The sequence below is a fragment of the Leuciscus leuciscus genome (genome assembly GCF_965113295.1).
Source record: "Leuciscus leuciscus genome assembly, chromosome: 10".
NCBI lineage: Eukaryota > Metazoa > Chordata > Actinopteri > Cypriniformes > Leuciscidae > Leuciscus > Leuciscus leuciscus.
This window is the reverse complement of record NC_138734.1, coordinates 36,175,603-36,202,912: the sequence shown is the minus strand read 5'-3', so window position 1 is coordinate 36,202,912 and position 27,310 is coordinate 36,175,603. Positions and strand designations below refer to the sequence as shown.

Below are 27,310 nucleotides of genomic sequence, written 5' to 3'. Positions count from 1 at the left end.
AGGGGCTTAAAAATAAACACCACAGTATATTTACTTAATATCTTTTGTATTTGCCAAAGCATGAACATAAAGAGTAAGAACGCCAGCCAAACAAAGAAGAATAATTATCAAAACTCTTAAGACAGAGCACGAACACAGAACAAATAATATAGCTATACTTGACGAGGCTCGTTAATAATGAAATAAAGAGAGTAAACAGCGCAGGAAGATACTGTTCTCATTTCCATCAGTCAAATCACACGAGTGAGTGATTATAATACTTATGATAATGAGTGATTATTGTAAAGTGATAATGTGTGGTGATGGTATTCATGTGCGCTGGGCATCGGAGCACTTCAAACGGGCCTGACTGATCCTCGCCTTGGATTTGTCAGCAGGTTGTCAAACATCAAACAGTCGTGAGCCCGGGACACTGCAAAGAGGCACATTTTAAAGACATCCCTCGATTTCCTTATCTTCTTTTCTCACTCTACGCTTCCTTTTCTGCCTTTTACATCCCTCCATCATGTTACTGTCTGCACCTTTTCTCTGCCTCTCTCTCTCGCCTGTGCAAGCTCTTTCCTTTCCCTATTACTCTCTCCTTTCTTTCACTCTTCATCTCTCTCTCTCTCTCTCTCTCTCAGAGAGTGACTGGGAGCGTCACTCTGTGTGGATAGCTGCGAGCCGTTCCCGGTTATCGCCTCCTGCAGACTCTACCGGTCTGATCTGTCTCCTCTTCATTAAGCAAATACGCCGACGTGGAAATGAAAACATAATAGCTATTTGATTTCCAGCGAGATATTTTGCATATTGGTTCAGAGCTGATAGTGGAATTTCATCAAGTCATTTTTTTTTTTTTTTTTCATGCTTTAAAAACTGAATTACTGAGCTGGGCGGCTTCGGCAGGATTTCTTTACATTGCTGGGAAGAGGGAGGGGGAAAAAAACAGAAACGGCAGAAGCAGTTCCCCAGGAAGACTACTTAAACGATTAAATATCCCCCCATTCCCCTTTTTCTCCTTTTGATAACAGAGAGGGAAAATTTAAAAAATTCACAGTGCTTTAGGTTCAACTATACTAATCAGAGATAGAGAGAAGAAAATTAACTCCTTAATGAGCAGGAGCTGTCTGCCAGATAATGGTCAAGGAGAGGCGATAGGGCTGGAGACTGAATGAGAGAGAAAGAAAAGGAGGAATAAAAACCGAGATGGATTCACCGAACAGGGGAGAAATCAGATTTTACCCCTGCTCTGGAAATTGTTCTTTGTGTCCACAGAGGGCAGGTGCGATTGTCGGCAACGATATCTCTAAGGTTACAAGCCAGTCTAGTCGCTACAGAGATGAATGGTGCGTCTGAGGGTATTTCTCATGCCCCTTTGAGAGAAAAACTACCCCTGCAAGTACAGATCAACAAACTTGCTTTAACCAATTTATCAGACCCTTCCTGTAGAGGGGAAAAAAGCCCAGCCAAAATACGTCTGACGTCTATTTTCTGTGTTGGAACAATTACACTGATACTGTTCTCGTACACATATATAAATGCCATATCTAGGGGGAACATTTCAAGTTATTACATAATATTGAGGCTCAAAAATCCACATGAAAGGAGTGATGCTTTCAGGGTTCGCACACCTTTTGACCAACCAATTTCCATTTTTCTAGCCATTAAAGGGATAGTTCACCCAAATATTTTATTTCTGTCATTAATTACTCACCCTCATGTCTTCCATTGACTGCAACGTTATTACCACTTTTAAGGCCCAGAAAGGTAGTAAAGACATCGTTAAAATAGTCCATGTGACTATAGTTAAACCTTAATGTTATGAAGCGACGAGAATACGTTTTTTGCACAATAAAAACAAAAACAACGACTTTATTCAACAGTTTCTTCTCTTCCGTGTCAGTCTCTGACGCTATTCACGTGAGCATCACGACACATGTGATGCTGATGCAGGAGCCGGCCAATCTTGAGCCGGCGTTCTGACGTAGAACCAGGAAGCGCCGCACTGTTTACAACGTGAACAGCGTCAGAGACTGACAGAAGAGAAGAAATTGTTGAATAATTTTTTTTTATTTGATATTTAAAAATGATATTTTTTTTTCTTATTTAATAGGAATTGTGCTCACAAAAAGGAATTTTCAGACAAATAAATATTTTAGAACTAAGCATAACACATTCACTATAGATCATGATTTATTTTGATTTTATTACATTTATATGGCTTTTCCAGGCCAGTTTGAATATCCCATGTTGGTTTTGCATAACAATGGGAACCCGGTACATGACAAAGTCCTTTTTTTCTTTCTTTCTTTTTTTTTTATACCAATTTTATTCATATGGGGTATAGACAGGACTGGAAATGTAATGGAGGGACGGAATCAGAAAAACATCTATTTGTTGGCAATTTCTCAGAATATGTACAATACCACTCAGAATTCTGGGGTCAATAATTGGGGTCATGTTTTTGTTTTGGTTTGGTTTTTGGTTTTTTTGAAGAAGAAGAAATGAAAACTTTTATTTTGCAAGACACATTTAATTGATCAAAAGTGACAGTAAATACATTTATAATGCTACAAAAGATTTCCATTTCAAATAAATGCTGTTCTTTTCAACTTTCTATTCATTAAAGAATCCTAAAAAAAAGTTTCCACTAAAATATTAAACAGTACAACCGCTTTCGACATTGATAATGATAATAAATGTCATCATATTAGAATGATTTCTAAGTCTGGAGTAATGGCTGCTGAAAATTCCGGAATAAATAGCATTTTAAACTATATTTCAACAGAAAAACAGTTCTTTCAAATATTTCGCAATATTAGTGTTTTTAATCAAATATGCAGCCTTGTTGAGAATAAGAGACATATTTCAAAAAACCTTATCGACCCCAAACGTTTTAACGATAATGTATGTTTACTACATAATTCTCAATAATCTAGAAATATGACAAGAAAAGGTCAGAATACTCTCTGAGAAATCGAAGCACTCTTTGGCCTCTTTTTTTGGAGAGGTGAGAAGGCGCTTTCCCTCTTGGGAGAGAGTGCTAAACACCCTCTAACTGGTGCTTCATCACACACACGTCTTACACCAAGCCACATCTCTACTTCACCCCTTCACCCCTCCAACCTTCCTCCCATCACTACAACAGCAGAAATAGACTAAACAGATCATATGTGTGGGTAAACAGACTCATATCCGAGCATGTGCGCCTGTGTTTGTTTGCAGAGTGAGAAAGACACGATAGGAAAGAGGGGGCGTGTACGAGTATTTATGTGAGAATGATTGAAAAAGAAAAGCTAGGGGTAAGTGAGAGAAACAGAAGAGTGCAAGGAAGTGCATACACACACAAAAATCCTATTGTTTTTACAGAAAAGAGCTGGCAGCTGTGGTTGCCAGAATAGTGGTGTAAAAATAGTAACAAATGTAAAGATATTTATAGAACAAACTGTATATAAAAAATAAAAAAAAATGCAATGTAATTTGCTAAAAATCCAACAGTGCTTACTTAGCAATGCTATGCGGCTAATATGGCTAATCTGTTTCATACTTTTACTGTACTGGCATCCACCATAATAACACACTATACTGGCATCCACCATAATAACACAGTGGGGGAAGAGAAAACCACATGATGAATTTTCCACAAATATAAATACTAATATATAGAAGGTGCACACAAATACAAAACAATGCATTAAACATTTATTTACCAACATAAGATGCAACTTAAAAACATAATGTACATAACTGACAACAAAAAGCTAAGAAACATGATTATTTAAATTAAAAACCATCAAAAGTGAAGTGTCACTGGGAATTATGGGAATGTCAGTTTCGGGCTTATCACTGTAAATAATAAGATGATTTATCACTTTATTTTACAGTATGTACTCACAGTGTACTTACCTAAGAAAATACTGCGTAATATAGGGTAACTACAGGGGTTAAGGTTAGGTTTAGGAGTAGATTCAAGGTTAGTACCTGGTTATTCCAGTTATTGTAATTAATTACTGTAATAAGTACATCATATGTGCATGAGGAAAAGGACTATATACTTTTTGAAGTAATAACAATAACTGGATAAACCTAATCTTAACCCATGTGGTTACCTTATATTACTCAGTACTTTCTTAGTAAGTACACTGCGAGTACACTGAAAGTGCACATTCTGTAAAATAAGTGCAACCTTTGTACTTTTTACTTGTCTTCCAAAAAACGGTACATTTAATAGCATTTTACTGTAAAATTACATGAAACTTAGATCTTAGATTAGATCTTTCACAGTTTCCCCCCAGTACTTATTAAGGGAATTTACCGTTAACCAATTAACAGCTTTTTGCGGTCACATTTTTAAGATTGAACGTGTGTGCGTGTGTGTGTGTGTGTGTGTGTGTGTGTGTGTGTGTGTGTCCGCCTTCTCAATAGCCTTGCAAGTTGTTTCGTGGGGAAAGACAGATACGGATGGATGAAATAAGTAGTTGATTCAGCCGCCCCTCCTCCCCGAGAATCTTGGATGGTGGGAAAGTTGAAATCTGCTGCTATTTTCTATCTTTTATCAGGCGGCTTATCTTCTGGCTCTTGTCTGCGTGCCTGGCTTCGATAGTCCAGGGTCTCCACTCCGGCTGCCTGGCAACTTCACTCCCCCCAGTTCAATCTCTCCTCCTCTCTCACGCCACGCTCACCCCACCTTACAGCAAGTGCAAAACTTCTGTTTATGATTAAAAGCGGAAATGTTCATAAGATCTGAGGACGGACAAAGAGGTTCTAAATTCTAGATAGTTGACTAACAAAACAAGATGGCCGGCAAGCAGAGATAAATTAAGGATATCGATTAATCGATTTCTAATCAATCTTCATTTTGATAAACCGATAACAATTCTTAAATTCCAAAACTGATCTTTTAGCCCATGCTGTTTTCTGCTGATGCGTGAACAAAACTTCACCAAACATTTTTTGTAGCATGCCTCCCATCCAGTAATCGCAATAAGCTTTTACTGGATATAAAAGTATCGATTACTTTTGATATAAAAGTAACAACAGCTTTCAAATTCTGAAACTCAAACAAGAAATGTTGTTTTAATGCCGCCTTAAACGACATGAAACAATTAAATGTTTATATTTCAACAACAAATTTGAGCGAAACCATAATTATATCAAGTAGTAGAACAATGTATACAATGTTTTTTATTTGAGTGTGATCATTATATCTAAAACTAAATAGCAATTGAATATGGGCAAAATTATAGGAATGTACCAACTGATATGTTTCCCTGTATAGTTTACAACATGAGTTGAGAGATTGTTTTCCTAAAGTAAGATTTATATGTACTGTACATGATATATATTCAAAAAAATGTATACTGAGCTGAAATTTAATTGAATCAGGAGCTTGTGAATCGATTTGTCAAATCTGTTTCAATACCAAGCCCTAATGAAGCAAACTTAACCTTTGAGGCAAACTCTGAAAGTGCATAGTGTGGTTTAAAAAAGTACATACAGTACACCCATACTACGCTGATGATGAAATTTACATCACATGTACTGGATGCTTACCTCTGCGCACATGCAAAAACCAGTTAGTAATGCAAGGCTCCAAGTATAATTCAGGCTTAAATTTACTTTAATTTATACCACATAATACCAATAAAAATAGTAAGAGTAATAAAAAAATTACTATTTGAACCCATTATGTGTGCTGTGTAGTTTTATAACTTATTAGCAGAGCAACATGCAGTTAACAGTAGGCAGATCAGAGAGTAACAGAGTGTGAAATCAGCATAAAAGAATCTGACAAGCATATGGACAGCATTATCATGCTTATTTATCTGACACAGATTTTGACATTTCTTTTGTATAAAATACCCCTCCCCCCATGGAGATTCAGATCAATACGCAAACATGTGTGTGTGTGTTAAGCAAAAGAGTCTCAAAGCCACATCAAGCTCTGTCTATTCAAAAGGGGTCAGGGCAACAGCTGCCAAGACGCATCTAATGGAATAATGAGCATCAGTGCAAACAGTTCCGTAGGGTTACGCAGGGGTCACAACCTGTTAACACACTTATACAAGTGTAATACAGCCAGGCACACACACTGCTCTCGGTTTGCTTACATTCATGTTTTAGCAAAAGAATGCTTCCAAATTGTGCAATAAATAGAAGTTAAGCTCTATCTTGACTTGTCTGTCAGCAGTGTTTGCAATTATGCACTTACAATGGAAGTCTATTGGGAAGCCTTAAACTGCCTTAGACTTCTATTACAAGTGCATTTCTGTTAGTGTTGGGCGATATACCGGTAGGCACGATTAACCAGTATTCGTGGACCGGTAAAGATTTTTTACTATTGTCTCTGTCGCGGTTATGCACTCACGTGACATTGAAGTGCTGTGCCGTCACAAAAGCTTATCATTTGCATGCATTTTTAAGCATTGCTATTTAAAAACAAGTTGAAAATCAATTTCACTGAAAAAAATTATTCGTTGAATTTAATCAATTTTTTTTATGGTAAGTGGTTGCACACAATTGATTTTAGCTACATTTAAACAAATGCATTAAGTTGAACAAAAATGTATTAAGTTCAACGTAATGCATTTGTTTAAATGTAGCTAAAATCAATTGTGTGCAACCACTTCCCATACATTTTTTTATTAAATTCAACGAATCATTTTTTTTCAGTGTTGCAGCAAAAGAGAACTCATTTCATTGTGCGCGCGTGCTGTGGTTGTTTCTGAGCGCTGTCTGAGAGACGGTTGAGAAAGAAACAGTTGAGAAAGAAAGCGCATGTGTATCAGTATATTAGATCAGTGCATTAAGTCTTAAAGTGACAGCAGCATATACCCGTGTTAATGTTAATATAACAACAAAAGACAAAGAGAAAATCCCTCAATGCTTCTGACTGAATCACTTTTGTAACTTTAATAAGAATAAATGTATATTTAATTTATATTTAATTTGAAGTTTTTCAGGTAGGTCTATTTCATTTGTGTCTTTGTTCTATCATATTTTTGTCCAATTGCTTGTGATTTGTTTCCTTGTTCTCATTTTTCACTGACTTTTTACTTAGGCTAAAATAAAAAAATTTAGTGACAAGAATTATGAAATTTCAATTTCAACCTTTTTTAAAGCAAAAATAACTATATTATGATATATATTTTCATGAAATAAAATTACTCATATCTTGATATAAGATTTTGGTCATATCGCCCACCACTAATTTCTGTAATTCTATATTTTTTCCCCTATAAGCATAACTAAAGCCAAATAAAAGACCTTGACATTGTTTTATTTAATGACACTCACCTCATCAAATACTGAACAAGGTAAAAGAGACTCCCATAGTACTAGCGACCGGCCTCTCAAAGACATTGTTGCATTTGTTATCAGACCCTAACTTGATTGATATAAGCTGTCCTTGGATAAGCCTGAGGCAATATTCAGACACATTCTTTTCCCATGAAAACTCCTTCAATTAAAGCAGCGTGAGCCAACAAAAGAAACGATCGCAGATTAAATTAATATCAAAAGTATACATTAATATCAGACGCCGTAACCTTCAAGACACTATGCACGTTTGCACAAACTCAGTGTTTGCGTGTGTTTTATACTAAATCTTACAACCAATGAGTCAGCGAGAGAATGCAAGGCAGAAGAGTTGAAAGAGTAGAGGGAGGATGAGAGCCATCCCTCTTAAGACACATCTTCACCCAGAACGCTTCTGAGACTCTTCAGAGGAAAAGGGAGAGGCAGCCGTCCCGACGGTATGTGGAGGAGATGCCTCTCATCCTCTTCTCCCTCCCTCTTTTCACCGTTCCATCACTTTCTGCTCTGACACAACGCAGCAGATTCATCGTCATCCCCTTACTAGAGACGATTCTCATTCTTCACACACATATTCTCACACACACAGACATGCACACGGCCTTCACAGTTTATCCAGACTCTGACCCTGAGATCTGAGCTTCAAGAAGACATAAGTTGTACAGATCTTTCAGCTCCCCCGTCCAGACACACCCCCAGCTGTTCCAGTCCAGAGTAAAGACTAAACATGGCAGATCACACAAACACACTGCGGTTAGACCTCAAGATGCCCTAAAGAAGAGCATTTCGACATTTTACTTACGCAATTGCAATTGCTTGAATTGTTTGATGGCAGGTCTATACTAGGTTGAACCCATCTAATATCCTGCACAGCTTAAGTGATGTCAGTGGAAAGGGAAAGTTAATAGGTTCTGATAGATTATTTCAAATATTTGAAACAATGTGCACTGATGAAATGTTCAAAATACGACCAGGAATTCGCATTAAGAATGTAAACACGGTCCATTTGAATTTCATGTTATAATATAATACAACAGATTCCGGGGATGGTTACTGACATAGTAGAGAGGCGAAAGGAAATTGTTGCACACAAGTGACACGATTTGGACATTGTTATATTTTTTTCTCTTTTTTTGAAAGAATTGCATTTATTTATTACGCAAGGATACATTAAATAGATCAAAAGTGACATTAAACCAAATCACAAATCACTAATGATTTCAAATAAACGCTGTTCCTTTGAACTTTCTATTCATCCTAGAATCCTGAAAAAAATGTATCATGGTTTTCACAAAAATATTAAGCAGAACAGTTGTTCTCAACATTAATAATAATAAGAAATGTTTCTTGGGCACCAACTCAGCATATTACTCATGACATATTAAAATTGCTGAAAATTCAGTGTCACCATCACAGGAATAAATACTTTCTATAAAAATATAAACTTATTTTAAATTGTAATAATATTTCAGTTTTACTGTTTTTACTGTATTTTTTTTATCAAATAAATGCAACTTTGCCGTCGAAGAGACGTAAGAAAAAAAATCTTACAACCCCAATCTTACGACTTTTGAAAGGTAGTGTACATTTAAACTAATACATGCGTTTTAATATATGAATATTTTGTAGAGTGAGTGTGTGAATGTGTATATTTCTTCAAGAAGCAGAGAAAATCCCTTTATGGCTCTTGTATAATTGTTATGACTTAATCACCATAAAAGCACATAAAAACAGACAACACAGTGAGCTACTGGCCAGGAGCTGAAGCAGACAGACAGAGGTTAACCGTTATACACACACATACTAAAACACTTCAGCGGCCAGCACTGCTCCCAAACAATTCGCTCCTCTCACTGATGTCATGTAAACCATTAATCGATACTTCATGGTTTAAATATCTTCTTGATATTCTTAATGCAAGGCTATGAGGGACATCAAATGATTTTTTTCCTTTCCTAGAGGAAGAGAAAATCTAGAAAACTTCTGCCTAATCATAACACCATCCTTGCAAGCTTGCAGAAAAAATACGACATTTTGAGATTTTTTTGTTTTTGTTTTGTTCATAGATTGGAAATCAATGGTAACCAGAAATGTTTGGTTGATAACATTATTCAAAATATATTTCTTTACATTCAGGAGAAGAGAGAAAGGTTTGGTATGACATGAGAGTGAGTCAATGATGACAGAATTTTCGTTTTTGGATGAACGAATGATAAAAGGCAGTGAAAAAAGAGTCACCTCAGGCTGCTCAAACCCACCAAAACGGTTGCACAGGAATCTCATCAGAAAGAATTCACAAGCTAGACAAAAGACTTTTGTTCACGTGCATTCACATTGTTCAGCTGTGGTCAGATGTATGCATGTGCCACATCTAAGGTAGAGGCGCACAAAAACGTATCTGCATGATAGTAGAGAAGGAAAGAGGCAGGATTTGCTGTTGAAATGTTATCTTTCACCATTGTCGCACAGGCAGAAAATCAAAAAAGTAAATAAAAATACAGCGATGTGTGAGGGTGGCAAAGATAAGTATGGCGAATGTAGAGTGGGGGTGGTGAGGGCAGATGAAGTAGGTACGTTAAATATAAACCAGCTCACAGCTGGCAGCGGGAAAGAAAGGGGGTATTTTCAAGAGGCAGGGCATCACTGGAGCCCTCAGTGCCTCCGATAACATCCATGTTGAGAAAGAAAGAGAAAGCAGTACAGAAGGGGGAAGCGGAGATGGGGGAGAACGCAGGGAACGCAGCCCGGGAAAGATGCGCACAGAGATGCCGTTTGTGAAAGGAAGTATCACCACCCCTCGAACGCAAAAGTCACAACGGGATTTCTGATGGGAAAAATGTGTTCTTTTCAGATGAGAGGAAGATAGAAGGAGCACAGCCAAATGTCAACGATGATAAATGAAGGAGTGCATCAGCATACTCTGATGTGCATGTCTAAGAAGACGTGAACAAACAGAACATGTCTGTTTGCTCTCTTTAACCAAAACGTACAACGATAAAAGTTGTGTGCAAAGATCAGAACATTTAAAGGGATGGTTTAACTTAAAATGAACATGTACTCACCCAAGTCATTACAGACCTGCATTACTTTCTTGAGGTGAAAGCAAAAAAAAAAAAAAAAAAAAAATAAAAAAAAAAAACCTTTCCATGCAATTGCAATAAATGGTAGCTTTCACGATTAAAAGCTGGCAAGAAATTATTTAAATATTAAATAAAAGTAGTCCATACCACTATAAATATATAGAGTATTTTGAAGTCATATGATAGCTTTGTATGACAAACAGACCATAATTTAAGCCTGCAATTTATGCATCATTCAAAAATAATCAATTACAACTGAACCAGAGTCAGTGATTGATGAACAAATCACTCAGACCAGTTTTGTGAACGTGATCAACAGCAGAGAACTCCAGTACTCGGACGTGACCGCGACGATCGATCATGAAAACGATGATCACTGTGACTTTAAAAATTAATTGTCTGATTGGTTAATACGGTATTTTGGGAAACTATGGATTTGGAAGCGCGCAGTGATGACTGGAATCACTCTGATCATGAAAATACATAAAGTGTTATGTGCAGCGCCAATCTACAAACAAACAAAAACAATCCCTGATCAACAGATTCATCCAAAGAATCCTACTCACACGAACAATTCACTTCCTAATCTCCCTTCATTATATTAAACAGTGTCCAAGATGTTAAAAAATTCACTTCTAGTACTCTGTGAAAGAAAGATTTACAGTTCTGACACAATGAGTAAATAATGCCAGAATCTTCCCCTCTAGTGAGCTGTTAACAGTTAAAGCTGAATCATTGAGTCAGTGATTCAGCTGTTAACAGTTAAAGCTGAATCATTGAGTCAGTGATTCATGAACAAATCATTCTGACTAGTTCTGTAGACTGGATCAACAAGACTCATAAAAAATTCACTCTCAGTACTAAACTGGTAGAAAGAAATCCATGCAGTTGTGAAACGGTGAGTAAATAATGTCAGAATCTTCATTTTTGGGTGAGCTAGCTTTAGCATTATGTGTGCGGATGCACGTACACAAACACCTACCATTAATTAGCGTCGTTATCTCCACAGCCTCACTAAATCTAATTACAACTGGTTTGTCATTAACCGCGAATGATGGTAAGGAAACATTAATGAGTGCGACTCGCTTCAGAAGAACACTGGTAAGCCAACTAAATGAAAGAGTCACTTTAGTTTGGGTCAATAGTTCAGTGGTTACAAAGCCAGTTCAGAACGTCTTGTCGCCTCCGAACAGGATTCAGTTGTCAGGATGTTAGGTATTGGTTTCACGACGATTACACTAATACAGCAAATATTTGATGATGATTTACTTGAACTGATAAAGGTCGCACCATTAGTGTGAAGCATTAATGCTATTTACGCTAGGTCTTGTCATAAATCAAAACTAGCAAGTACAAGCTTTTCTAAAAGTAGAAACAATCTAGCTTTGTTTATCAGTAGTATTAAGTGCAATTTGTGAATTAACAGGGTTAATGGACATTACAGAAAGCCGAGGCCCATCTCATCAGATGTGTGCCAGGATGAGGTGTGTCTGCGTGTGTATGTGGATGACTATAGATAATTTTAATATCTGGCTGGTGTGGATTGCTGATAGTGTTCTAAGGCAGGGCCCTGTGGACTGAGCACTGGTAGTACCTATCTGTAATTAGTAACCATTCTCTATCGCTGATAAGATAAACTCAACCTGACCTTTTCCATTTGGTCGCCATGGTAACGGGCCCTCTACCCCCCCTCTTGATATTATTTTAGTGATTAAACAGCAAATAGCAGGGAGATGGAAGAAACCGATAGGGATGATTAATAATGGTGTTTGGTTGAAGTGAATGTATGTGAGCGTGTGTGTGAAGGGGGCCGCCGGTGTCAGAGAGGAGTGTGAATAGGCTTGGCTTGGCTTTTCATGGTGAATAATGGAAATTTAAGATGAGGCAATAGGAAATAAAAGCATGGGGTGAGAGCGATAGATGTCTCATTTCTTTCTTTTCCCTTTTTTTCTGCGAAACACTTTCACTGGGAAGAGAATATTAATGTGTCTGTCTGTCTCCTCCCTACCAGAAAAGCCCTTTACCCACAATTCCCTCGTTCTCATCATTCAACTCTTAAGACATGTCGCTATTCTGATTAATAAGAACTCCTGCCCTTTTTTTTTTTTAAATCCCATTGACTGTTATAGTTTTTCCTATTAATGTGAGAACATGGCACAATCCATAACAGCAGTTTGGATCATAAGAATGAAATTTAATAGATTTTGCATGACGGCGGGGTGAGGGCCTTGCATTCCTTTCCAAAGACTTCGTAACCATTAAATATACATTTTAAGGATGCACTGATAAATATTCTGGCCAATAATGATAAGCCAGTAATTATTTACTAGTTATGATGACCAATGAAAGATAAATGGCTGAATAAATTAATATAATTAAATTAAACAAAAAATCTAAGTAAATTTAGGCATCACATTATAATATACAGATTGAAATAGGCTATGCATAATACTGAGATTTGCTTATACATTTAAAACTATAGGCTATACTGTGCATCTCTAATTAAATAATATATAAAATATTCAATAATAAAAAGTAAATAGAGTTTGTTTTGTAGTAAAAGATGATGCAAATATTCAATTTGAATTCTAATTGATTTTCTGGTCAGTTAGAAGATAGTGATCAAAAACCAACTTTATTAAAAGTGAAGATTTGATATAGATATGTATATCGACAGATAAAATAATGAAAATCTAATTAAAAAAGAATGTTATATAATTTAAATACATATACATGCACACATACATACACACATGCACACATATAGAAATATTCAAGAATAAAATGTAAATAGTTTGTTTTGCAGTAAATGACAATATACAAGATAAAAATAAACTAGAACAATTTCATATATATTTGAATTGTTAGTGATTTTCTGGGCAGTTAAAATATTAACGTTATTAAAAGGATTAAAAAAAAGGATTAAAAAAAATATATATATTTTTAAGAATAAATCTGGAAACCTGAAATTTTTTTATATATAAACAGATAACTTTAAGTCCACACTAAACCTAATATACAAACTTCAGTTTCTAGGCAGGGCCGAGGCTTCTCTCAGCAACCTCTGAGAGTGCATTTGCATAAAAAGGAAAGAGCAACTGTGCATGCAAACCGGGACCAGTTGACTGAAAGGTCACAGGGCGAACAAGAGCAGGGCATGACAGCTCGTATCAGGCTGATCTCGGTTCTGATAGGCACTAAGGGACACCTTCCCGAACTACGGCCAGGGGAGAGAACATGGACCTCACACAAACTGACGACACTGCCGTAGATTCACACGATAGCGCGCCTTCTCTCAGACGCAAGCCTGCGTGACTACACTAACATCTCTACAACCACTGACCTGAGCGGCCCTCTGGAATGTGGCTGTCATCAAGGATTTTGGGCAATCTGATGAAGGTTAGCCATTCCGAGATATTATAGAGATAGACTTTCCGCCATATCTGCAGAAAGGAATGCCCGGCCTCTCGGAATGGATAATGGATCCCATACTTCTTCAAGTGATTATGAGATCTGACAGAAGAACGCCCCATGTACAAAAGAAGATCCCCAATAAACCTGGCACTTTACGAAAATGACAGAAACAGACACCCGTATTGAACACCTTTAGCGTAAACTCAGATGTCATGCTGTAGTGCTACAGTAAGCGTTCTTAAAACAGGGCCACAAGACACACACACTTGCACTGTAAGTCTGCTCTATTGCTTGAGTAAGCGAATTAGCCTCAGCGACGGCTGAGGAGGCAGTAAGGCGACAAAAAAAAAAGGGATAATCTTTTATCTCTCAACCCTCCCCAATGATTTTTATAGTCCATATCACTTCCCTGACAGTTGATGTTCCACTTTTCTTTTTCATTATTTATTTATCTATTTTTGCTTTGTGTGAATTCAGCTAAAATACTTCTAAAGCCCTTAATGGTGCTATCGGGAGCCGAGATCTGCTGCCATGCGCTGCTTTTCATTGGAGATATTTGCCAGGCCGACCCTAAAGAAACGGGACATTATCAAATGTCTAACGAGACTGACACGGCCAATTATTGACAAATTATTCCTTCAGAGCGCGCCCGACTCCCTTGATGAGCAAAGACTTCCTTGATGAGCGCGCAGTCCCCCCTCTGTCCTCTGGGCCCGGGGACTGACGCCTATCAGATTCTATTAAACGCTCTGCACTTCTGCGAACAAAGCTGCTCGCGCCCTGCGTCACATTAGCTTCCATTATACGCTCATGAACTTTGTCGTGATCACAATGGTATACCCGTCTTTTAAGAGCTTTTAAGACCGAGAACTCTTTTCTATTTATCAGAAGACTCCAATATGACTTTGCACGAGGAGGGAACGAGAGGCGTGCTTTTATTAAGGTCCGTCGTCTAATTCAGCAGACAGTCGGAGAATTCACCAAGAATTAATTGTTCTTACTATTAGGGCAGTTTATCTGCACCCACTTTTGGCGCGGTTTTAGTGCTTGCTGTGAATGAATGAATGAAAAAACACAGCCAAAAATTTCATCACAGCAATCCAAGCACATAGTTTTCATAGAAATGAGGTGTGTTTGCAATGAAAAGAAATGACACTTAATTCAATTATATTATATTTATAATTCACCGATATAAAAATTCTGGCCAAACGTAAAAAAGAAATATCATGTTATGGCAGATAACTGATAAAATGGTCAAAATTCTATACTACTTTATCTAAATAAAATGGATTAAAACTAAAACCAATTTTAGTGGATTTAGGCATCACATTATAATCCACAGTATGAAAATTGGAGATTTGCTAAAGATTACATTTAAGTCTTAAGGTCCTTGCACACTGAGTCTAAAATTTCCATATGCTTTTTTCGTATTCGCCATTCGGTGGCTCTGAATTGTCAAAACACCTCTCAAAATGCTTGCTACGGATGCGAAAAACGCAGAAAATCGGACCAGATTTTTTTATGACGGACGATAGTGTTTTTAAAGATTAGTTTTACGTGTTAGATGACAGCAAAGGTCATCCAAATGTAAAAACGTAGGAAATATGCATGCCCAGTTAAATAACAAACATTGATAAGTAAATAAATAAAAAATCCAATATAGGCCAAAAACCCGTGGTACTAATGTATTGTTAGTGTTTCTAAGTAAGTGTTAGATGGCAACAAAGCAGAGGAAATGAGCATCACAATTTAATTTCCAATTTCAATAAATTAACAAATAAAACCTATATATAGGCTGTTAACCAATATGGGACTATTACCACCTAGTTAAACTGGATTGAAGGCGATTAGTGAATAACGCAGGTTTCTACTTTGACGAAGCGTCGCACGTCTCTCCCGAGAGCAGAGCTATTTTTGTTACACCACAACAAATCTTGAGTAAAGACTCAGAAAAGCTATTAGCCTGAAATTTGAACTCTAAGCACTTAATATCTGTCAGGAAAATAATGCTTTATCGGCTATTTGCACTGTGCACTTCTAAGTACTGCGCTCTTATCAAATGCATCGTCATCAGGGGACTTTGAGGCATGATACGGACTGATAGATGGGAGCAGTTGATGTGCTGGCTTTAGGCAGAGAGGTCACTGGAAAGATGGGCCAGAGGACATTACTAGGGCAGGACAAGCTGTGCACTTGGTCTGGGTCCAGTTCTGCAGTTCTTCTCGGGATTGGAGTCTGGATATGAGAAGCTGGTTCTTCACAAGCTCAAAATAATTAGTTAGTTAATGACAACAAAGCAGTCACTCCAGAAGACATCCAGCTGTCCTCTGTAAACTTTCTCATGAGGGAAGCGACTGTACTAGTTTATTAGAGGCAGAGATAAGCACTTTCAATCTTCAGCTAAGACAGCAATGCTAAGGCAGCAACTTTATCATCAAGATATCGTGATATAGGAGAAATTTAAATTAGGGCTCAGTGATATTGCTAAAACAATTAATTAAAAAAAACAGTATCAGCCTTCAATTGAGATTGAAAATATATCTCAATATTAATATATGCTTTGAATTAATTTTAAAAAGTGTTATTTTTTTATCAATCAAGGGAACTATTTCAATTAAATATTTTTGCCAAGTAGATTTAGAAAGTTTAATGCAAGTAGTAACTACAATAAAAAACTAATCTCGACAAAAATAACCAAGAAATGTTTTCTGCTGTATTCTTCAAATTACCAAAATGAATATTTAAATTTTTCATGCCCCAACATATCAGTAAATAAAATAAACAGCAATATTTATTTGCCCTACACATATTTTACTAAAACATTTTAAAATATTTTAAATTCAGCGCCTCAAAAAGTATTTAAATTTAAACACTTTAAAAATGATTTCAATTAGAATCAATAACAAAACATTTGGCCTAAAAAATTAACAACTATTTAGTGCTACTTTCCTTAAAATAAATGACATTTGGTCATATAAAGCACACAAAAAAAAAGTGGCTTAGGTGTCCAAAAACTTTTTGAAACCACTGTATAAATGTTTGTGCATTAAAACGTCAGAATGTTTGAACTGAAAGAAGGAAGGGGAAAAATAAAAGACGAAAGCGAGAACGTCTGTGCAATAACAGGGTTTTGACCTCTAACCTGACGACTAGTGCGGGGTGCCAACATTTTCCTTTCTCTCTCTGCTTTCATGTGCGGCCCCCTTCATGGTCCCTGCCAAGTCCACATCCTCTCTAACGAGGGTGTAGTTTCTTAACATTCATCATCGCTGAACTCTGAAACTTTATCAGCTCCGGAGCACGGCGCCATGGCCCCGGCCCGGCTCGCTCCAGCTCTCAGATAGGACCGATAACACACTGATAGATTACAGCAGATTGTTTTACTTCAGGGGACACTGCTGCCTCTAATACTAATACTTAGACAAGACTCACCGCTTATGGAGGGAGAACAGAAAGAGGGAGGGATAGACACAGCACAAAGAGGAAAGGGCAAAGGAGCCAAGTGTGTGCGTGCGCGAGTAAGGGATATTCACAAGGAGATTGTGATCAAAATGGGCTCTAACAGTAGCACAGGTTTAAAATGACAGTTTTCGTAGAGATTATACATTCCTTTCACTCCGCAATCTGATTTAATAATGCTCAATATCACAGAAACTCAAATGCTGCATATTGCCTTTGTGTGCGACTTGGAAATCTTAACATTAAAAAGTGCTGAAGTATGTTTCAGACTAGTATGTACGTGACACAATAAGTAAAATATTAAGCAAAGACATTGACTGAAGTTATAAAGTTATGCAGTTGAACATCTCCAGCTAAGCAAAGTCGAAAATGAGAAACAAACATATAAATAGCTTTATTCGACATGCCTACAGGCCACTCATTGTCCATCCGGCATGTATTGCACATAAAAAATGGCAATCACTGCCTGAAATGGCCAGATCCAAACCGATTTTGGATGACTTTCCCTATTATCTTAAAAAAACACCATCATCTGATCCGTCACATTATCATTTGAATGTCTTTTTCCCCCATAATGCGCTATTTCACCCATTCATAAAAACAAAACTGCGGTCACCTAGCATGTCATTTACATTATCTCTACTTGTTAAAGTAGGTGGTTCTCAGACAGGAGAAGCTGCAAAAATATCTAAAAGTAATATGAAAAACAATCATGCTAATAGTTTACTTTGTTAAAACTATCTTTTGTTGCATAAAAATGGAGGACCAATCATCTAAGGAAAAATGCTATATAATGTATATATCAAATTTTTAATGTGTGCACATTTTATTAAACACGTACGTGTATAAATCGCAAACAATAATATACACATGAATCTTCTCACACAGAGGCCGCTCTCACACACAACACAGCCTGAGGCACAAAGGCAAGAGGAAATCTGAAGCGTCCGGGCGAGCGCAGGACTGGAGTACCACCTGACCTTCAGCTAAAAAAACAGGGTCAAGTGTAAATCACAAGGATTCCACAGAAAGACTCCTGACTGGACCATAGTCAGATTTGAGAGAACAACATTGTACCCAAGTGATAAATGCAGAAGATATATTGTCATATATTGAAAGAACATCAGCATATTGAAATGATTTCTGAAGGATCATGTGACACTGAAGACTGGAATAATAATGCTGAAAAAAAAAAAAAAAAAAAAAAAAAATTTCAAAAACATTATTTAAATATAAAACAGTTATTTTAAATTGTAATAATATTTCACAGTATAACTTTTTTTACTGTATTTTAATGCAGCTATAGTGAGCATAAGAGATTACTTCCCAAAACATAAAAAAAGAATCTTACCAACCCCAAACTTTTGAATGGTAGTGTAGTGTATGCATTTTTTTTTTTTTTTTTTTTTTTGCAACACAATGGTAGAAATATTTAGTTAGGTAACTAATTAGTGGTTCAATGGGTCACAAAACTCAAAGTTCGGATCATATTACGTTTTTTGAGTCACAAATCAAATCACTTTTGAGATCAGCAAAAAAAAAAAAAAAAAAAAAAAGGAGGGGGGGGGGGGGGTCGCTAAAAATATATTTAATACATTAATTACAAGCATGCATAGGCCTATATATATATATTTCAATATAACAAAGTTACAAATAAACTAAGGACTAACTGTAATATTCAGTTACAGAAATGTAATAATTAGGCCTAAATGTAAAATAACACTATAGTGTATATAAATTAAATCTAGAATAATCTTTGTTAAAGCTGTGTTCTGTTGTTTGATTAACATTAATGACATAGACAGCAGCAAGTTTTTATAAGCTGCTCTGCACGGATCCAGTATAATGATACAAATCAGATTTCTTTCTCAACCGTTTACGTTCACTTAAGACATAACCGACTGTGTTTGAGAATACTTGCAGAGACGGGTATTTTGACATGATTTTGTGTGTATGTCTCCGTTCAAGCGCAAGGAGGTGTGAAAGAGAAATCATTTCGGTCTGAAACGCACCTCTCTGTGCGAGCACTTCGGGTGTGTGCGGCTATGCCCACAGATAACACTACTAAATTGGCAAGACAAAACACGTGCAAATTATAACTTTTCGCTCTATGTAGGGTGACCACCATCAAACAAACCAAATGTGGGAGTCGTGGGACGATTATAAGTTTGTGTTGGACAATGTGGGACATGTTACCAACACTAAAACATAACCTTAAACTGTTATATAATGGATTTCTAACTTAATAAAAACATTTGTATTCTGCCTTTCAGCTGATAAAAATTCATTAGTCCTTTACAGAAAACCCCATTACATCTCAATGTAACATAACATGTCATTTAAATTCAACATCACTGAGCCCAAAGGCAACAGGCATCATGATTCATGCAGATAACTATTTTTGAAACAGTTCTGACCAAGTTCAACAAAAATCCAACAAAATAAACAATGAACAAATAAAATATAAAATAACATGAAATTAGATAATTGACAATCTTATATATTAAACCAAAAACTTTCAGATTTTTAAAAAGGATGTGAATTAGAACAACCACAGCAGGCAACAAGTTGATAAATTCTGTTAAATAAAAATTTTAATTGACCGAATTATCCAGTTGTTTTCTGACAGGAAACTAATCACCGGTCCACATTTTGATTGACAGCCGTCACAACCTACTAGTGACCGTGTTTACTCCTTTCTTTTCAACCATTGAATAGGATTTTTTTTAAACGGCCGTTGAATTTGTACGAAAAACTATGCCGCAAAAAAAAAAAAAAATGCTTTCTTAAAAAGGCAAAAGAACGCAATCTAAATATGATAATTAAAAACCAATAGACTGATGAAAACGCGGGACATTTTCTCAATATGCGACGTGCGGGACAAGGGGTGAAAATGCTGTGCGGTACAACGGTCACCCTAAAGGCCAATTTATACTTCTGCGTCGAGTGTACGCCATAGTGTACGTCGTAGGCTACGCACGTAGGCGACGCCGTCGTGAGCATTTATACTTCTGCGAATGTCTGTGTTGCTCTGCAGTTACACCGCCGAAACGCTAGTTGGCGCGGGTGGGTTTTAATGTTCCACTGTGTTTACATTCCTCGCGGCTTTAGGTTTCTACGAGCAATGGCGACTGAAGGAGTCATACAGATGGCTGTATTTCCGCACTTCTTCAAGCAATCTCTCGGTCACTTGGTCTATTTCCATGGCTCTTCACTGATCTTCGGAATTTAAAAATGGCGGGCGGGCGGTGCAGAGTGCAGAAGATCATTCCGGAAATGCGTAGGAGGAAACGCGATGCTATCCAGCCGACCAATCACAGATCTTGCGGTCCGCGTCGCCGCGACGCGTAGTTACATTTTTGAGGAGGTGCGCGTCAGAGTACGGCGAAGGGTACGACGTATGGTACACGTCAATGCGTATGCTACGCCGTACCTTCTACGCGCACCCGACGCAGAAGTATAAATTGGCCTTAACTCTATGATGGTTAAACTTTGCAATTAATCACATGTGTGCCGAACCTACGATTGGTTAAACCCCTACTAGCGATACACATTTATGTTGTTGTTGTTGTTGGCGTTTTGTTTTGTGCTACTTTCAGGAGCTTGAAACCCTCTGGTCACTATGAACTATAGCTGTATGGTAAAGGCTGCATGACAATTATTTAGAAATTTCATCCAATAAAAAAATAACAGCATACATACAGGTTTGGAAGCAAGTAATCAATTAAACAACAGTTAGATTTTTTGATAAACTGTCCCTTTTTTAAGACACGCACGTTTTTAGAAGCTCTGAGTCATAATACAACTTTCAAAATGAAAAGATTATTAGCCAGGTAATAAATTACTAAGCCGTTGAACTGAGCCCGCCAGAATTGATTTAGAAATGGAAAGAAAATTCTAACTACTTGTAACGGCCAGTTCATTCTCTTTTTGCTGGAAGTGAACTCAACTGTCCTCAACAACAGTTAAGATTTTTGGATGAACTGTCCCTTTAAGACACACACATTTAGAAGCTCTGAGTCATAAAACAACTGTCAAAGTGAATGAAAAGATTATTAGCCAGGTAATAAATTACTAAGCCGTTGAACTGAGCCAGCCAAAATGGCTTTAGAAATGTAAAGCAAAGTCAATTACATGTAACGCCCCGTTCCTTCTCTTTTTGCTGGAAGTGAACTCAACTGTCCTCAACAACATCAAGACGCCCGTCTCCCACTGCAACACGCCTGTCCACTGTGTCCAGCCTCTTTATTTGGGTCAGACTGAGGTTAGCCTTATCAGAGGCCAGCAGCTCTAAAAATGCTGAGGTGTGTGTGTGTTTTGAAGGTGTTTGCGTCAGTCACAGACCAGAAATGGTTAACACTGGCCAAATCACTCACTCTTTGACAGATATAGAGATACAGCCACACAAACTGATCTTTTCACTTTTCCCTCATAAATAAAATAAAATAAACAATTATAATCCTGCAAAACAACTGCCATCTGAAAAAGCCAAATAGCCCCGTCGTATATTCTTAATTTTTGCATCACCCGCTTTATCAGCAGGCCCCATGAATAATCCGTACGGTAATTTCTTTTCTTTCTCCCTTTTTGTTCCTGGCATTTAGGTAGAGAGAGATAAGGCATAAAAAACAACAGAAGGGCTAAGAGAGTGAAAAAGACAGATAGATAACATTGATATCAACTCCTACACAACACAGTCATTCCGTTATCAGAGCTTTTTATCATGCTTTCGTTATTTTTTCTTCTTCTTCTTCTTCGCCTCCACTCCCTGTTCTTTGTAGCCCTACTGAAAAAAAAGGTCTACTGCCCTTAAAAATCTAGGCAAGGTTTTGGTATCAAATTAACCTTATGCAGGCTTTTTACAGGCTCGCTAATGTGAATAATTCAGCACGCAGGGACACGCGGCTGAAGAGATTGTGCGAGCGCAGCCATGTCAGAGGGAACGTCAAGATTTGGGGAGCAAAAGCCAACTCGCAAACTTTTTTTTTTTCTTTTTTTTTAATGTCCCATTTATATAAAACATTGTTTCCTAGACCAAACGACGTGGGGAAAAACGGACATGTTTCGACGCAAACTAATAATTTCGGTCTAACGTGCTCAAACTCTCACAGAAAGTAAAAAGGTCTCTCTAATCTATCAAGGTCAGTTACAGTGCCCTGAACAAATACTGCATTGTTTAAGAGAGCAGTTTAAGTGAGCTCTCTATGTAAGCAGAGAACGGACGCTTGGACAGAAAGACAGGAAGATAGAAGGACAGATAGTCAGTTAGACGGTACAACAGACAGAATTTTAATGCCAATCACCCCAAACTTCCGGTATTAAGTGATTGAAAAGCTACAGAAAAGAACCTAAGAAACATTCTGTTGGGATAATGCTTAATATGTCAATATGTTTTATATAGAGGTCAATAAAGATTTTCAGTAAGGTTTCAACAGGAGGACAAACTCATTTCAGTGAAGATAATTATGATACGATATCACAAACTTAATTTCACGTTAACGATATATATTACGATAGTTATTTTTGCTTTATATAAGGATTTTATGATATCAAAAAAACTCATAATATCATTTATGATATCATTGAAATTTCATAATTCTCATCACCGATTTCAATATCACAAAAAAAACGAATAGCCTACTAGCATAACTAAGAAGAAGAAAAAAATCAAGCTTACTGAAGAAAAGTAAACAGTCAATGATAAAATAAGAACAAAGAAACTAAACAACAAACTACAACAAAGACAAAGAACGAATGAAATAGACCTAGACCTACCTGAAAAACTTAAAACAATAGAAATAAGAAATACTATATAAATTAAATAAAGTAATAAAACAAGACAAAAAACACTAAATAGTCTTCACTGTGTAAATTAAATATACATTTATTCTAATTAAAGTTACAAAAGTGATTCAGTCGAAGCAGTGAGAGATTTTTCTCAGATTTCTCATATTCAGGTTTAATATGCTGCTGTCACTTTAAGACCGAATGCGCGGATCCAATATACTAGATCACATGTTTTCTTTCTCAACTGTTTATTCACTGCGTTTTCGAGGATACTTAAAAATGCATGCAAATGATAAGCTTTCGTGACGGCACAGCACTTCAGAAATTTCTACCAGTTTATCGTGTCTACACTACTGTTCAAAGGTTTGGAGTTTTTTCAAAAGAAATTAATACTTTCATTCAGCAAGGCTGCATTAAATTGATAAAAAGTGAATTTTTACATTGTTACAAAATATTTGATTTCAAACAAATGCTTTTTTTTTTACTTTTCCACAAAAATATTAGTTTTTATTAATAATATTAATATTAGTTATTTCCACAAGTTTCTTGAGCAGCAAATTAGAATGATTTCCAAAGGATCATGTGACACTGAAAACTGGAGAAATTATGCTGAAAATTTAGCTTTGTCATCACAAGAATAAATTACATATATTAATAACAAATATATTAAATAACAAATATACTAAAATAGAAAACAGTTATTTTGAATTGCAATAATATTTACAATATTACAGTTTATTATTAGGATTTTTTTTAAATCAAATAAAAACAGCCTAAGTAAGCACAAGAGACTTAATTGATAAAATATTGAATTTATTTTTAACCAAACTTTTCTGCAAACCCCAGTTTGAAAATCTACTGTATAATTCATCTAGAAAGATCAACTAAAGATAATCAGATGGTGTACAGAAAATGCATAACTAAGATCAAATTACTAAAAAGAGGCCTAAATCACCAAAAACAACATCCGTCATCTCCATCAGCAAAAATATTGCACGTTATATTAGACATCCTTGATTGCATCCTTATAAAAACACATGTGCATGACATCATCACTTGTGGGCGGAGCAAGAGGAACTCTTAGATTTGAGGTGTGCCACTAGATTGCATCATTAATGACACACGAGTCCCTCTACCATCAGCAATGTGATCCAGGAAGTGTGAGAGGAAAATCCAGTTTACAACTGGATGGGTGGAATACACAGATGAGAAACAAAAAGGAAGTGACAGAGCAGACAAGGTTTACTGTACACAAAAGGATGTAATCGGTTTGATCAGCACGGTATCTCTGTGGAGCAATCGTTGATAAAAAAAAGCACCCTGGAAGAGCGTGTTATTAAAGATCATGGGAGGTCATCAGCACCGATAGGGCTACCCACGCGCTACCTGGCTACTTCCTCCGGACGCCGTGGGAAATCAGTGATCGGCCGGGACGGCCACTAGCCCGTTCCCATGAATATTCACAGCGGTTGGGTGACCCGGTGTTTCCGAGCGAGCGAGAGGAACGAGAGCGTTTAGGCAGTGCTTGTTTATGCAGATGGCGATGTGATTGTGCGTCGTAGAGTGTCAGTCGACAAGATTCCAAATGTAATAGTCCCTGAGAGGCACTTGAATGGAGTCATTCCCCCATCACACCCCGAGTGCTCCCCCGCCCTCCAAAACTTTCTTATTAACCGCACCATCTCGCCATCTCTCCCACATACCCCTCCTTCCCCATTCCTCCTCTCTCCTTCTCAAATAAACCTACAAAGAAAGAGAAATTAACAGAGGAGACGTTTTTCTCCCTGCCGCCCCTCTCCTTTCTAGAGAGTGAGAAAAACAGAGGGAGAGGGGGAGAGAGAGAGAGAAAGCGATAGAGACAGAGGAAAGGAGCAAAAGAGAAAGAGGGAGAGAGAAAAAAAAACATAATTTATCTGTGTATTATCAAGAAAGGCAGACACTTTAATCAGTCAGCTATGAAGTCAGTATTTCCATTCTTATCTGTTGCAGGAGTGGAAATGGAGAGCAGATAGTGTGCTGGGAGCCCATCGGTGGGCAGGAATGATAATGGGAGAGAGAGGGCTGGCTATTGGACCGCTGTGTCAGCTCTATCTGCACCCATTATCAAGGGCCTTATCGGCGCTGCCATCAGCCAAGCTGTAATGGGGCCAGTTCAACTTTCCACATTATCATACCGCTAAGACCTGGTTCAGTGAGGCTAGAGGTCTGACTGGAGACAGGGGGAGAAGGGGGCGGGAGGGGGGTTACAGAGAGACAGTTGTTGGGGGGGGGGGGGGGTCGGGAGGAAAGAGTGAGATAGCGGTAGATATCGAGGACGAGAGAGAGGCGAGTAATGGAAAGCGGCCCAGAAATGAAGGGGGAGAGATGGAGGAGGGGCTTACTTGAAAGGGTTGGGAAGTCAGGACTATGATTGACAGAATGAAACTCTGGGTAAAAAGTAAGGTGAGGTCAGGAAGGCCTAGAGGAGTAAAGTCCGTTGATTGATGATTTTATACCACCGGTCTGATCATATAATCATCTCTGTTATGATAATATTTTCATTGTGATTGTCTACGGAGATAACGCACTGAGGGGGGAGGGCGTACGTACTGGGCAGGACTTTGATTGACAGGTTGAGAAGTACCCTTGACTTTCAGAATGCATTCTGGGTAAACAAGAGAACGGGTAAACGTCCAAAAGTCCACAATCATGAAATCGCAATGATCACTGCCTATAATGTACTACCGAGTCTTATCATTTAATAATCATGATAATGATAATATTTTCACTTTGATTGTTTAAAAAGATTAAGACCCTATGGATGATGACCTTTGACAGGCAAGATTTCATTTTAGATACTGCTCATTGGAATTGGTGCAGGTTTACACAATAAATGGATTCAATGAAAGTCACAGACCAAACAATAAATTCCTAAACAGCACTGTGGAGTCCTAACTGAATCATTTTAACACTGCAGGTTTATAAAACACAATCTTTCTGATCCTCTAGTTACTATGCCAATGCTCTGCATGCAATGCTTGCATGTAAGCAATGCTATTTGTAGGCATGCAGATGATTACGTTAAAATAAAAAGCTAATATTAAAATGAAATACCATTTTGTCTATTTAAAAGAAAAAGAAAACAACAGAAACTGAAATCAATTATTTAAATGCTACAAAGGAATTAGTGAATAGTGAATTAGTGAATAGTGAATAGTGAATATACATATATTAGCATTAATTAGAGTTGCATGATTCTGGATAAACTGAGAATCATGATTCTTTGTTTCAAATAGAGATCACGATCAGACAACTAAATAAAATAACATGTAAATTACTAGAGGTTCTGACAAAATATTAATTGCTGCAATCTATTTAAAAATATTTTTTTTTTTAAATGGTTTGAAAGATTGATTCAATGACTTACTCAAAGACTTCACTTGTTTCATTACTGGATGAATCAGTGATTTTGAAAGAATCTCTTGAATGAATTATTCAATGGCAAATACCTTTTTTTTACCTAGTGGCGTAACAATGTAATCGATACCATCGTTATTTGAAGCGTTCGTTACTTTCAAAAGGGGATTTGCTCTATTTTAATCGCTATCATAGACATCAGTGTTTATATCTGAACTATATCCTTTGAATTATTGTAAGACAGATAATAACAATACTGTGTGGTTGAAAAGACTGTTTGTGAAGCTGTTTAATACCCAAACATGATAACTGCTCTCTCTGTGTCAGCGTGAACACAGATTTGAATGCTCTGTTAGAATTTTGTCAAAAGTTTGATAGACACATGCAAATCGATGTCATTTAGGAATAAGATTGCGTGGTTATTTGAATCGAGATTGCGGTCTTTTAACGATTAATCGTGCAGCAAATAACCAATATGGAACAAATACATCATGCGACCCTGGCTATTTGACTGGTTATGTTGTAAGAAATGCTGTGTATTATAAAACATAAAGAACATGCTAGCACCTGTTGCTATAGAGATATTCCTATGGCCTTGCAGAAAGAGTATGAAACAAATAGTCTAATGAGAAAAGTGTTTGCAACTTGCTAAAGGGGTCACAATAAGAGTCAACGAAGGGGCAAAAGTAGAAGAAGAGGAAGTGAGAAACCAATGACCAGAAAAAGCACAGAAGAAGAAACAAGATAGGTGGCAAAGGCAAACTATCTATCGCCTCAAGACAACCTCAATGTAGTCTTCTATGTCACTGATGTAGTCTAGATTTGCCAATTAAAAGGATACAAAAGGCAAAAACACATTGTACACTGTTAAACGGGAGTTG

General features: G+C 37.1%; 1 protein-coding gene and 1 long non-coding RNA gene across 2 annotated transcripts in view; one reads left to right on the top strand and one right to left on the bottom strand.

Moving 5' to 3' along the window:
* zfpm1 (zinc finger protein, FOG family member 1) overlaps positions 1–27,310 on the bottom strand; it is an 82,833-nt gene that overhangs the window by 47,727 nt on the left and 7,796 nt on the right. The gene's annotated exons all lie outside the window — the stretch shown is intronic.
* Positions 20,166–22,342, top strand: LOC309507610. Its single transcript, XR_014209200.1, has 2 exons — positions 20,166–20,980; positions 21,212–22,342. It is a non-coding gene; the product is annotated as an uncharacterized lncRNA (long non-coding RNA).